Genomic DNA, 15,333 nt, shown 5'->3' on the forward strand with positions numbered 1-15,333 from the left:
TCATAAAAAGTCACACAGAATTATTCTTATATAAGTGACAATGACATCGTTGTAAGGAGGAAGCAGAACTTTATTTGTCTTACTTAAAATGATATATAGAGCACTTGTCTGTTTATTCCACTGCAAACAGCTTCTGCAAAAACAGCGGTAATTCCCTAGGGGGTTCTGCTGATAGTTATAAGTTACTTGAGCAAAATCTCTCAAGTGAGCTACTGCCTTACAGGTAACCATTATTCTAGATTCAAAGGGCTTTTTGTTGTGTTTGTTTGTTTGTTTGTTTGTTTTTTAAAATTATGTCCTGTGTAATGCTGCTTTTTAAAATATAAATTGTGTCATAACATTGCTGCTTTTCAAGCGGGTAAGTATCTGTATCTAAATCAAAGGATGCACTGCCAAAGGAGAAACCAGTCAATAAATTGGCCTCACAATCAAATCTGGCTCAGGTTAAAGCAAAGTTAGTTTGATGGATTCAGCCAAAACCTAGTAAATAGCAGCCTACATAATTAAGCTGCTCTACCTTCGTGCAGTCTCCCTGGAAGCTTATGGGCATCTCTAAGGCACAGGAGTGACAATCAGTAGCTAAGCCGAGGAAATGAACAGGCAATATTGCCCACCCAGACATCATTCCTTACCCCCCATTACCATTGTCTCACCTCTCAGAAGGATTAGCAAAATTTGTCTTCGATTCTTTGACGGGACTGCAACATCCTTCTCTAATTTAAGGATGGATTCTGGGTCTGAAAATCAAATAACTGATATTATTCAACGGGCAAAAAAAATCAACACTGAAACTTGGTCTTGCTCTCTCTTTCTCATTTATGCAAGCTTATGAGTCTATTGTCTATGAAGTCTCAGCCTTCTGCAGCACATTTGGAGGGTGTTTTTAAACAGACGACAGAAAGAAAAAGAATAGGAAAGTGGGATAAAATGAAGTCTTGTAGTCCTCACAAACACATTGCATTTTTTTTCCAGGGGGTAGGAAAGAGAGTAATGAATTCTTTGATGAGGCCTAAAGAAATGGGAATTGACACTGAAGCTGACATGGGTAGGCACCATATTCTTATTATTAATTAATTGCAATCATCAAACTATTTCTCAAAGTAACTCAGCTTTCCATAGCTCATTTTCATTCTTGACTGATATTTTTCTGGTTGCTCAGCAAGAATGAAAAGTGCAAGATTTGAGTTTCTTTTTAGTGTTTTAGTCCCAAAAAAGAAGTTTTCAAAAGTTGAAAATGTATGAAGATTGCCTTAATTTATTCGTTAGGAAAAAAACCAAAACTAAATTAATTTCCAGGAAATTAATGCAAAGTTTCTAATTTACTTTGAGAAGTCATCATCATTTCTTGATTATTTTTGGTTCTTTGGTGACCCAGGGAAATTCTCTTTCACTATGACAAAGCTTCTTTTTCTGTAAAAAATGGTAATAATAATTACCTGCTTCACAGCAGTGTGGTAAGATTTACTTAATTAGTGTTTTCAAAGTGCTTTGAGATCCTAGGATGGAAGATGCAATAGAAATGCAAAGTATTATTATTATTCAGAGTTAACAACCAAATTTCAACCATTTGCACTTATCCATCTTAACAGCATGTACTCAAGGGAAGAAAACACATAACTTGTCAGCAGACAGTCCTCTTAATGTGGGTTATAAAACCACCTTCTTGATTACCATCTGGAGTAACATTCACAAGTGAGGGATAGCAGATGTGTGCGCATGGAGAGATGCATCCCCCTTCCCCAATCCATCGGACACATCGCTGTTGCCACACTGCATCCACCCAGCCCAGTATTGTGCCTCTGGAGCCAGCCAGCTCTTGGTGCAGAAGGGCAAACAAAAGATCCACTCTTGCCTTTCCCTCCATCTCTTCAGCAAAAAAAAAAAAAAAAAAAAAAGCAACAAACAACACAAGCAAACTCCCTTTCTTCCTTCCACTTCCCTCTTTCATAATAACAACGCAGCAGCCAACTGTGCAAAGCTCAACAGTGGATGAAAATGTCTTCCTGACCCCTGTGTGCAATTAGTTTCCTCCCAGGAGCACGAGATTTGATTATTTTTGCCGTTATCTTCGCTTGTACAGCCACAAGTGTTATTATCTCTTCTCCATTTTTCAGATATGCTTTTTTTTTTCCCTTGAAGATTAGGCTGAACCTTCCAGAGTCCTTGCGGCGAGGTGCCCCGCGGTGCCCTGCAGAGATGTGCTGCCTCCGTGGCAGGAAGCAGCACCAGTCTGCAGTTGGCTTTTGCATCCCTTCAGGCCCTTCAGACCTCTCCAGAGACCTGCAGGTCACGGGTGGGAATCCCTACAAGGATGTGGAGGCAGAGAAGGTTTGTGAATGATGTGCAATAGAGAAATTTACTGGGATTTAATGCTAAGAAGTGGGTGGCTTGACTTAATTTAATTCTGCTCAGACTCTGCTGCCATCCTGCCCCTTTTTAGAGGATGAAGATGTGGGCATACAAAAAGAACAGCTCTGCAACTCTCACCTGTGTAAAGCCAATGCTGAGCATGTGTGGTTTAGGGGAATACAAAGTGCATGGTCCTGGTGCTGGTTTATTTGCATGCCTTGGGTGGGAATAAATTGAAAGCAATCCTGCCCTCAGGACAGAAACATCAGCCCTCCCAAGCACCACACAGCATGCTAAAGGATCCGCCCAAAAAAGGAGCCTGGGTGGAGAGCAGGCACGCCTGGCTGCTAAGGATGGCATGGGCTGTGCCATCAGAAAGGCTTGTGCAATATTATCCAAAAGTTCAGGTCCGGCACAGGAATTCCCAGAGGAGCTGTGTCCAAGATGCCATCCTTTTCATGGCTGCTCTCTCTGCCACTCTGTGTTTTATGGGCAGGTGGGGCCAATAAAACACCTCCCACTTTTTTAGGGGGTGACTTTCTGCTATCACTGCTGGGCTTCAGATCAGGCCCCTGCTCTGAGCCAGGTGCTGACGTTTTCAAACTACGGGGTGTGAGTGCTGTAATACTTAGCTGAGTGCCAAAGAATTGCTGCAAGAAATGCACTAACAAAATATTTATTAAATGAGCCGCTTCCTTATTTTACTTTCAAATTGCATTAAAGAGGGAAAGATTTATAGGTGACAGAAAACAATATTAAAGTCAGTTAAATGCACAGAAGCGCCTGGATCCCCAGGATGCCACTCAGGGTAGTGACAGGCTATTTTAAGTCAGTGAACCTGCTTTGTTGCAGTGATCTCAAAAAGCAGCAGAAAAGCCTGTTTTGGCTGAGCAAGTCTCTTTGTGCTGCCATGTGGCTTTTTCAGTGCTGAGCCAGGGTTCAAAGGAGCATGGTGTATCTATCACTGCCATAGTTAATCCTATCATTAGAAGGTATAAGCAGCCTTCTACCACATTAGCAATGTTTACCTCATATTGCTCTAGCATTCATTTTCACTAATATGGTACAAAAGTGTAATGATGTATAAGTGTTTTTTAATGTTAAGTAAGTGAATACAGGTGGGTAATTTATCACTGGCTCTATATAGATTGGAGCTGGCATTTCAGAAGGAAGACTCTGGACTCTTTCTTCTGTGATTTTAATATATAATTTTTATTTTTGCAGTGTCTGCTGCTACTGTACATAGTTTATGCCACTAAGTCAAAGCCATAAGTGGCAGTTATTTTGGAGCCAGCAGAATGAAATGTTTATTTAGAAAGATTTTAATTAGCCATGGGACGAGTCGGTTTGATGTGGAAGCATGTGTTCTTTACTTGTATCTGTGTTAAGAAGGAATATTTTGGTTTCTGTAAATTACCTAGGAACTAGTGTGTGCTCCTAGGGCGTGATCCCTCTTGGAAGAGTAAGCCCTAAAATGGACCAGTGATTTCTGTTTTGTAAGATGGAGGATGCACAGGTTTCACACCAAATTTATCAGTTATCCCATTTTTACTTTCAATGTAGAGTACATTCTTGTTCATTCATTCCTATTAAAATACTAATGCCCAGAAACTCAAATGAAAAATTCACTTGCATGTAAAAAAAAAATTAAAAATCAAAACATGGGCAGAGTTTGGATCACCAGCCCAACCATCCACATGTGGATGGTTCCCTACATAACGAATGGACAGGGGCTCAGGAAGCAGTGAAGCCAACAGGCTTTGTGGGGTCGCACAGGTCAGACCCCACAGGGAGACCCGCGTCTGTGCAGCTTCTCACGTGCAGGATTGGGCTTCATTTCCACTTCAAGGGAGTTCTGACTCCCAAGCTAGTGTTGCAAGACTATTTTCTTTTTGTCTCTGTTCCTTTTTTTAGAATACCTTTCTTTGAAACGTTTTCCTCAGTAGTAATTGCTGCTAAAATTTCACAGAACACTTGCAAAAGTGACAGGCTAATTCTAGAAAATTTCAAACATTTAAAAGGCATTTGTACAGAATTTTGGTGCTGAAAAGCTTGGTTGGTGAAGTTTTGCTCACTGAAGTTAGCTAGGCAATTTTTGCAAATCAGAGGACTTTAAGTTGAGTACGCTCTGCTTCCATGCATTTTCTTGCTATATTTGGCATAACTGGAGGAAAAATCGTATATCAGAGATTCTGTTTCAAGGCATCAGATGGGGATTTCAAAGACGTTAGAAACAGCATTGAAAGTATTTACTTAAGATTAAGAAATTTCCAGTGAAACCCCTATTAAAAAAAAAGTATCTGGTAGCTTAAAACATTTTTTCACATTTGCTTTTGCACTGAATCAGGGTGCTAATTAGCTCTTGGTGTGGCAAAAAAATGATGTCATTTTACAGAGTCTCCCTGTTTTGTACTTAAAAGAGAACTATAGGTTTCCAGGTGGGCTTCTGCTCCATGGGGATCAGAGGAGTCCACCCTTGAGGGGCTTCATGCTGCCTTCTCCAGGGAAGCCCGTGCGCCCACAGCAACTGTGTGCGCATCTGCTCCGGAGAGCTCACCAGCAAAAAGACCAACAAAACCTGCCGTGCATGAACATAACCATCAAAGCATCCCTCCTTCTGGGATAGGAAAAGGATGCACAGCTCCATGAGGCTGGTGGGGAGTACAGATCTTCACTAGCTGATCCTGTGCATGGAGCTATCCAGGGATGAGGACTGCCATCCTCACTCCCAGCCCAGCTAAAGCTCCGTTCCATTCCCAGCCCTCTCCTTCCTTTCCTTCGGGCTGTAGCCTTTCTTTGTTATTTTCCTCTGGGGCTGCAATTTTCCCCGGCCAGCCACAGACAGTATATAAAACACATTTTACTAAAGTTCTTCCAACAAAAACTTCATTGAAACAACTTTTAAAGTTGTGAAAAAAATAACAGGAAATTCACACTTAGGCCCTTGAGGATGAAACATGACATATGTCTTCCAACACATAGGCACAATGGGGTGCACTATAAAAGTAAATAAGGATCACACCATGGTGCCTAGCTGTTGGAGGACATGCCTTTTGCCATTAAGTTATCATTTCCTTACTTTTTTTGTCCAAACTTCCATGTACTTTTAATTGTTGACTCCAGTGACTAAATTAATCTTCTTTCTTTTATTTTAATAAAGCAATGTGTGACCTGCCTTAAGGTTAGAGACTGAAAATTAGCACAAGCATTAACATTTAATATACCAACCAAAATGAAGATTTACATTGCAAACGGATAGGCAGTCTAAATTTAGGCTGCTCACAAAATGAGGCTATACACAAATGTATTTCATTAATTATATATGTCTAGGAGAACTTAAATACAGCCAACATTTATGCACACTGAGTATATGTGCCAAAAATGTTATAGTCTTGCAGTGGTGAATGCAGTTTTAATTTGCATGTGCAGTGAGTGTGTTTTTTCAATAAAAAAGGGAAAATTCCCTATAATCTGCCCATGCTTTCATTTTCCATTTAGAATATTGGCAAAAAACGTCTTGGTAGTAATGATCATAGACTTCACTATTAATATCCAGGATGCATTTCATTCATTTGAAAGCCTCCCTTGTGAAGTATTAGCACCCATTTGGAATCTTTTCATTCTCCAAAATGATCAGCTCTGGGGATTTCCTTCCCTTTGGGAGTGCTGGTGTATTTTTAAGGCCAAGTCATTCCTCAGAACGTGATAGAGAGGTAGAAACACCATTAACTATCACGGGCTGCTCTCCCACATGACAATATCACATTACTTATTACTGGAATGCACTTGTGAATTCTGTTTTAAGAGGCCCATTTACAGATGAAAGTGTGCACCCCAGGAGCCTCAGGCTTCTGCAGGAGAGCCAGCCTTGGTGTAAAAAGAGATCTCCTCCTGGCTCTGCAGAGATTCCCTGCATCTTGCCATTCCTGCAGAACACAAATCCTTAAATGCCCCATATTTTTACCCAGTAGTGGAACAGCAACTTACCCTTGAACCAAAAAGAGGATGACCATTGCTCTCAGTGGATGGTTTCTTCACATTGCTACCCGAAAATGCCAATTTCATGTTGGAGGGGGTTAGCTGCTGAACCAGCAATGTGTTGCTGGTTCTGGGTTACTTATCCTGAGTGCTGGGCTGGAGTGGGTGTGCTGCATTTGTAACCCAGCTGATTTCCATGATTTCCATCCCATGATTTACAGAGGGACATACCCTTCCCCTCAGCTGGAATTCAGGCCTAGAAAGGAGAGTCACTGAGAACCCCAGCTAAAGACGAACATAAATATACCTGTGAATTGTGGAGTAAACAGCTGCTGAGTGATTAAAAACTAAGTAAAGCTGAACCACTTATTCCGTTTTTAAAGCTGTTTGCTGTGAGCATCTTGCAAAGTGACAGATTTTTTCTGCTATATAACAAAACATAAAATGAAAGGAGCCTTTCTTACTTCATGATAGCTTAAAAGTGCTGTGTTGCCTTTTTTTCCCTCATACTCTGGAAGTACTTAGACTACATTTTTGTACTTCATGACAGATTAAAAGTGCTATGCTGTCTTTTTTTCCCCACATACTCTAGAGGTACTCTGAGTACCAATATATACATACACACACATATATATATATATGGTTGGTTTCTTTGGTTTTTGGTTGTTTTTACTAGAGTACTTAGGTACTTTTTTTTCCTCATACTGTGGTGTCACTTCAGAAGAATGGCTGAGCCAGGAGGGACCAGCATGTGAGAGGGGCCCATCTCCTCTCAAATGGCACACAGTATTGCAGAGATGAGACTGACCCTTCAGCAAAGGAAACTGGCAGTTAAATACTGACAATGAAAAATTCTCAGTCTCTTACTGAAAAACATATGTTGCAAGAGTGTCCTGGGCATCCCAAAATGAGGAATGCCCAGGACAGCATGGGCAAACACAAACTCCTGAAAGCCACCCCACACATCAATTCTGCCCCTGGGGCAGTGTCTGCTATAAGCAGCAGATCACAGTCCAGCCCCAAATGGCAATTGTAAATACACTTCCTGCACTAACACCCTTTCTAGTTTATGTACTATATACAGAGGAACCAGCGCCCTCACCAATGAAATTTTATGAGTCAGAAGGAACTTGCCCATCAACATTGAGAAATACGAGACACAATCTGTACCACAGAGAGTCTGAGAGATATCTACTATACCTAGCATTCTTTCTATTGAAGGCTCTTTCTATCCACTGCTCAGAAATTATGTGAGATAAAAGACTTACAGACCTGGTCTTCACCTCTCAGGTTAGTGCAAAACCCTGTCCACCAAGGGAGCAAGAGCCATCTTCTGTCTTTGGAGGATGGAAGCACTTCCTCACAGGAAAAGAATGAGGCACTGCCTTATACTCAGGCTGTCAGAAGAAAGCAGGGGCCATCAGATAAGGAAGGAAACCTTCCTCTCCACCCCGCAAGAGCGACACAGATCCAGACACCAGGGCTGAGCAGCATCTGCTTATCATTTTGGCCAACTCCATAGGAGTTCTCATGTGGTATCTGCAAAGGAAATGAGCGTGTATAGTAAAGTGACTAGACTGCTAAAGAAGAGGTTTGCTGTTCTATGTGAGGCTGTTACTTGGGGAAGAGATAAGCAGAGCAGATGAAACTTCAGAAGGGGGATCATGGGACATGAAGGGTCCTTTCTGAAACTGCTTGGAAGCCAAGACACTGGGATCCAATAGCTGACATTTCTGTCTTATTGCTAGCAGCTGCACAGCAGAACTTGATTTGACAAAGGGATGGGCATGAGATAAAGTAATGGGAAACTGTCCAAAGGAATTTCAAGAGGCATTTGGAGCTGGAGTGACATGACACTTTCTATTTACAAGGAGTTTTGATCAGAATCCTATCTGAATCAGATTCAGGGCTGATGTTTGAAAAAAGTTTGGAATTTCACTTTAAAGTTTTGATTCAGATCAGCTCTGAGTCTGAACAAGAACACATCATGGACTTTTACTCAGATAAACTGATTCGTTTTATGTAGAATCTGCAGTGCTGCATACTTCCAACATTTATTATTCATAATGAATTAATGTAATTAGTTTATTTTTTCTTATCTATCATACCATCTCTTAAACTTGGGGCAGCTTTCTGATTGATAGATAAAGCTTCTACCCTCCCCTTCAAGCCTCTCCTTAAGACAAACTTCCACTTGCACTGAGTTAAGCAATAGCAAGTTGGGAAAATAGGTTGGTAAGGGGAATAGTGAATATATATAACTGGACCTCCTACAAAGCTTTTGTCATGTTCTGTTCTCCACATCTGAAAACTAATACACTGTATACTTGTCTCACAGACTTTCATGCATTAGTCATCTGCTTAAATTGTCAGCAGCTAACTCAGTGACTCAGAGATTTCTGCTGTTCTCTAACACCTGGCTATGGGGACTGTACAAGAAGCACAGCACTTGCACAGCAGCCTGTCAGAGCTGACTCAAAGTGAGAGGGGGTCTAGACCTCACAGTCCCACTGAATGGAAGAGCTGGGTCCCTGAGAGGATGGGAAGAAGGAGTCTTTGACAGTTCATCCTTTGGGAGTAGCATGAAGAGCCTCTGGGGCAGAATAAGCTTCTGCTCCTTTTCTTGCAGGTGTGGTATGCAAAGGACTTCACTGCAATGACTGCCCACAGACTTCCCAAAGTCAGCTGCTTCACAATCCCTGCCCATTCAGCCTCTGCCTAAATTGTTTTTGCCAGGAGAAGAGGATGAGTCTCCCTATTTTTATCCCCCTCTTACGCTATTGTGGCAGTGGGATGCCTTCTTCATGCCCTTGCTTGAGCCCCAGCTGGGTCTCTGCTGGGTACTTTCTCAGAGCTGATCAGTCACTCCACTCCACTGGCCTTTCCTTCTCACCCCTCTGCCTGGCTTCATAGCTGTCTATCAGGCAGCTCCTGCCTCTGTGCTGTTCACAGGCTCTCTTTCTCTCTTCTCAGTATTTTATCTCTTTCTGTGGGAGGCAGCTGGTTATGAAGAGCCCCTGCTGCTCTTTTGTTCCCCAGAGCCGGATTTTCTAGGGCACATCTCTGATCTCAAGTTGTTTGTGGGTGAAAGAATTGGTCATGCTGGATGTTTGGCTTTTCTCCCAAGAAGACATACCTTCCCTGGGATCTTTTGCTAAAGAGTAAGCCATTTTTACACCAACCTACTGGTCTTACATTCTGAATCATTGACCAGATGCCCAGAGGACCTGTTGTTCTTCAGGTAGAGTGGGATGAGCACAGCAGCCCCAGCCACCCTGACTGCATCCCAAGTATGGTAAGATAGCATTATGTCTGCTTCTTGAAACTGCAAAAGGAGTAAGGAATAGGGAAATGATATTGACCTCACAGTCAATGTCCCTTTCAGGAACTTCATCTCTTGGTTTATAACTCTGTACACAGCCCATTGCTATAAATATTTCAGATATCCAGTACAAAAACAACGTACATAAAGAGACGTGAGGAGTTTGTCTTCATTGTAGCTCACCAAGAAAGTGTGATTTACAGCAAGACCAGCATTGTTATGCATTTAAAGCAGGCAGTCCTTGTAGTCAGCATCCTGTGATGGTAAAATATGAGTGCTGCCTCAATATTCTCTCCAGTACCAGCGTGCAGGCTGCAGCCCCAGCACATACAGCAGGGATAGTGAGCGCAAGAGGAGGAAGAGAAGCAGCACAGGATTGCCATGTCTGTCCTTGGACAGTGTTCCCAATGCCTTTTGTGTTCTATTCCTCAGTCTCTGAGAGTTGCATGATGTTTTAGGAAGGAGGGATTGATATGGCTGCAATGACAGCTGTGTGTGCTGGGTATTAAAGCACTTGTTATCATAGATACTTCAGGTTTTGTTGCTACCATAAATGCACTTTTTCTGAAAGAGTTATTGACAGGCAAGGCCTTGCATATAGAATTTTAGGTCAATGATGAGCTTCTATATTAGAAGACATAAAGGAGAACGTTGAATAATTACAAAATATAACACTTTTATCCCACTTTCAGCTCTGCTAATTGTCTATAATGTGGTAAAAGTCTCTGATAACAGTCTTTCAATTGCTTAAAGATATTCTTTCTGGTTTTTGGGAGCTACTCAATTAAAAGATCTGTCTTCATGAACACCTTTGGAGAAACCTTGTAACTTCACTCTTGCCTTAATTTGTATTTGGACATCAAGCTAAGAAGATTAAATTATGCACTGATTGCAACTATGCACACATTTAAGGCTGAAAAAATAATCACTGATTCATAAAAAAGCTTAATTCAACTCCACGAAGAGTAGAACTGGAGTGTATTGTTTCTTCCTAGAGCCCCTTTCTGAGCTCCCATGCAGATAAAGCAATTGGCTCTCACACTGGAGGACAGGTGAAAATTTGTTCTTGCCTGTAGCAGCTGGATGTGAGCTCTGTATTAGGAGGTCTGTATTAAAAATGCTCACACAGCAGTGCTAATCTTTGCGGGAGGTTTCAGATAGGGTTGGGCAGACAAACTGCAGAAAAGTAATATAAAGGGAAGAGCAGTCACCTAGAAATTTCTGTTTAACGCTTTCAGAGCGCTGGATAGCCATAAAGGTCACATCCTAAAGGAGGAACCTTCCCTGTGGAGGGAATGCCTAATCTCCCAGGGTAGAAACACTGGGAGCTGCACAGTCATGCACCCAGAGGGAGCCTGAGCAGGACAAGAGGCCAGGGAAACTTGTCTCCCCCAGCAAGGACGCTGGTGCACAGGGCAGCTGATTCACAACCCGATGTACTAATGCCAACAGTGGCACTTGAAGCACTGTCTCTTCAAATACTCCCTTTTGTTATCTTTTTCTCTGGACCATTTTTATTTAGAACTATTGAGAGAGATGGAGAAAAAGCATTAAACGCTTAAAACTTACTGAGTTGCTGAGTCACACATTCCTTTTTTCTCTCACCTGTGTTTGCCTTGCCTAGTTTGACTGTAGGCATCTTTGCAGCAGGTCCCATCTGCTAATCTGTGTTCACAATTCCTTGTTAAAGCCATCTTTTTTGTCCACTGAAACTTAGACATTTTCTTTACTATACACAGGTAGGAATGAAAAAGAGAAAGACATGTTCACACAACTTTTTGTCTTGTTAGCATCACACAGGAATTTTGCCAGATCAAAGAAAATTCAATCTTCTTCCTTCAGTTTTTCAGGCTGTTTCAGTACAGATGCTGCAATGTGAGCAGACATCAGTGGAACACAGTGGGGACTTAAAGATGAGAGGCTAGAAAGAGTAACTCTATCTTGACAGAGAAGGTCTGAGGGAGTTTTTATACCCTCAGATATTCCAGGAAAAGTGTGATTCATCCCACCTGACTGTCAGCACTTATGTTTTAGACACTCACCTCTCTCTATGTAGACACCCTTTGGAGATAAAGGAAGGAAGTGGGCATTTTCTCCTATGATTTAGATTAGATGTTTGGAGCAAATAATTTACTTGGAGGGTGGTGAGGCACAGGAACAGTTGTCAGGAGGAGTGGAGGATACCCTGTTCCTGGAAGTGTTCAAGGTCTGGATGGAGGGGGACCTGGGCAACCTGGTCTAGTGAGTGGCATCCCTGCCCACAGCAGGGGGGTTGGAACTAGATGATCTTTAAGATCTCTTCCAGCCCAATCCATTCAATGATTTTATTACTTCACCCCTGGTTTTGATGCTACTTTAGGAAGAGCAATGGAGATTTTTTTTTTTTCCTCCTTCTCACAAGAAGCCTTTCAGATCTAGATATTGCGTCTGGAAATATCTAAAGTGAACAGAGAAGTCTCACTTCAATAATGTATGTACCAGTTCCTATATAGTTTGGAAAAACATGTGTTGTGGGAGGTGAGGGTTTGGAAGATAAACCATTATATCAATCTATATGTCCACTGTGAGGATGCTACAGATGTGACTGTGCAATCAGTGATCCTGTTAATAAAGAGAAGCTTTATTCCTACTGACATGGAATCCATATGGTACATGAATATCATGCCAGTGAAATCCACAGGACACAAGGAAATGTGATTAACTGCTAAACACAATAGCCTGGAAGAGAAGCAAAAGAGCTTCACAATCCATGCTCTAGATTTATCTCAGCATTGTTCATTAGAGCAATGACCCCCCAAAGTTGCACAGACCTTTATGACACCCATAATCTCTTTTGCTGTTCCTCATTCCACAGCAAGTTACAGTTGTTGAATTTTTGCTATTGTATCCACTATCTGCTGCAAGGTGGTGAAAAAAGCTCTATAGGCCTGAGTGAAGCAGATGTTCTGTTGATCCTTCTGGATGAGCTGCTGATTGCCAGGGTGAGTGCCTGCTCTTGGAAAAGGCTGGACAAAATGCCACTGTTAATTCCTTTGATGTTCCAAGTTCCTGATGTTCCTAGCTACTGGAAGAGAGGACAGATACCAACCAAATATCGCCTTCGTGGTCCAGCACAAACATTGTGACAGGCAGTGCTCACACCAGGAAAAAGCCTCAGGCTATGAACAGCAGGAAATGGATAAATAATCATGCAATGTCTGAATGTGTCAACTCCCAGAAGGGAAAGAAAATAGCAATGATTGCAGAGTCTAAGGGCATGGAGCTGCCCAGTGGAGAGAAGGCTGTCTACCAACAGGCTGTTGACAGATTTGGAGGCTCAATTACCACACATGGCAGAAGAAAGAAACTAGACATTTGCAACTATGCTTTTAGCCTGATGCCCAATTATATCCCAGCTGGATTGTTTAACAGCTGGAAGATATTTCCAACAACACTGATAAGTCATGATATTAGGCAGAAGAAATATGACCAAGTGCTGGCAATGTGCAGTCTAAACTATTTTGACATCAGTGGAAAATATGCATTGCTGAAGAGAAACCAACAAACATGAGCCATTATCACTTGACTATTTTTATACAATATGCTGGGGGAAAGGGCAAGGAGGTCACCTACTGCTGGGTCACTGGTAGAGCAGTGGTTTAATCACAGCATAACACCAAAATGCAACTGAGAGAGAAGGCATGGTCCAAGCTAGCATACTAGCAGCTGATAGGGACATATTTATCAGACCACAGCAGCTTGAGGGCAACATGAAATTAGATCCTCAAGGGAAGCCCTTGCAAAAACACAAGTCACTGGCTGTAGTTGAGCTTCTGTAGAAAGAAGCAGCAACACCACAAAGATGCTTCTATAGAGCCACTAAGTAGAGCACAAATTAGTATTAGTAGAGCACAAATCAGCAGCCCTGGGGAGGTGCAGACAAAATGGAAGGAGTTATTGGGGAAGAAGTCCCTCTCCACTACCTTCTGTTGATAATAACATCTTAGATATCAAAGATGAAAATGTTACCATTGGTGCAGTTAGAAGCCAGCTCTGGTACACTCTTGAGGAAAGAACAGAGATGTTATCCAATCACCTACCTGACCAACTTTTGTTCACTTTTTGGCAAGAGGCAAATGGATCTAGAGCACTTCCAATAGGAACTGCACAGAAGAGGTTGTAAGTGAGCTGAGTTTGAAGGAAGCTCCAAGAAATCAGTATGTCCATGTGACTGTAATGTTAACAGAAATTTGTGTTCATTTTAGATGTCTTAGTCATAAATCTGCTTCAAATACAAATCATACAAATGTGAACCTTTTATGTGGTGTTAGCAACAGGCAATACAAGGGACAGGCTAACCTAAGAGGTTATGTGTTCTATGGGTGTAAACATTTTTCTGACTTCCAATATGCACGTTACGAAAGTGCGGCACGTGTGGTAGAGATAACAGGTTACACATTATTGGCTCTCTCCCTTTTTCTCAGCTGCTGAATTTCATTAAAAGATGGCTAAAATGCATTAATTACTTCCTTAATATTCCTGTAATTGCTATTGCTTTGCCACAGGGAGGATACATGATAGGAAGTAGAAGAGGAGGTGATCTTTTTAGGTGGAAGAATAGGAAGGGAAGTGCTCATCAGTCAGTTCTATTAAGATGTGATCCCAGATGATAAAGGAGTTTAAGGACCCCTGCTGCTTTAGCACATCTCTGTGTTTTCATTATTGTAGCTAGAGACTAAAGTGTCAGGCTCGCAGAGAGACTGCTTTCTCGCTGAGCTAGTCCCTTGATTTGATGAGTTCTACAGCTTTGTAACATTGCTGATTTCAGGAGAACTGTCCTTACTTGCCACCGGTTTAAAGGAAGGGAGACTTTGTCACCCTGCTTTTGTGGAAACTGAGGCCCAGTAATACCTTTCAATGCTGATTTTTTTTTTCCCAGAAGGTGAAGACATAAAGCCATCGTAACACAGGAGGCAGCAACCTTCCTGTGGCATCAGCTGCCAACATCAAATGTTCTGTCTGTCCTTACAACTTCATACTTCTCCAGTCGTTCCAGGAGGAGTTGCCTTGCTCCTGACTAGGAGCAGGGCTGGACTGCATAGGCACCTACCAGAGAGCTCAATGTGTGCTGCTCACACCAGTGTCTCCTGACCTTCACACGAGTGGTGCAGCCTTCTTTCTCAGTGTATCATACTGCAGGTGGGTTGCAGAAGCTGCAGTCCTGAGGTGAGTCTTTTCCAAATTCATCCTTGGCCTTGTGTCTTGAAGTGTGAAGGACTTGGATGAACCAGTTCACAAAAGTCTGAAAGGTTTTCCCATTGGCTCACAGTGATCACTATTATAGTTATAAGGTGCTTTAGCTGAAAGGTGATGCTAACAGAAATTTACTAAACATTGACAGGATGAAAAATAAGCGCTGTCTATTTGGACACCATTTATTAAATATACATATAAACAACTTTTTTAAGTCTTTCCCCCTTTTTTCGGTACATTCATATTTGATAGCAATGTTGAGTTCTGATGATGATAAAAATATTTTAGCTATATTTTTAGCTACAATCCTGCATGTGTACAAAGTGTAGCTGTTCTTAAACTGCTCCTTCCACTTCTTTCACCAGACTGCTACATCTCTGTGTGTGGTGAGCTCCTTGGAACAGGAGCTCTCTCTGTAGTTACAACTGCGCTTCACTTATTTAAAAAACAAA

This window comes from Melospiza melodia, chromosome 1, assembly GCF_035770615.1.
Source record: "Melospiza melodia melodia isolate bMelMel2 chromosome 1, bMelMel2.pri, whole genome shotgun sequence".
Lineage (NCBI taxonomy): Eukaryota > Metazoa > Chordata > Aves > Passeriformes > Passerellidae > Melospiza > Melospiza melodia.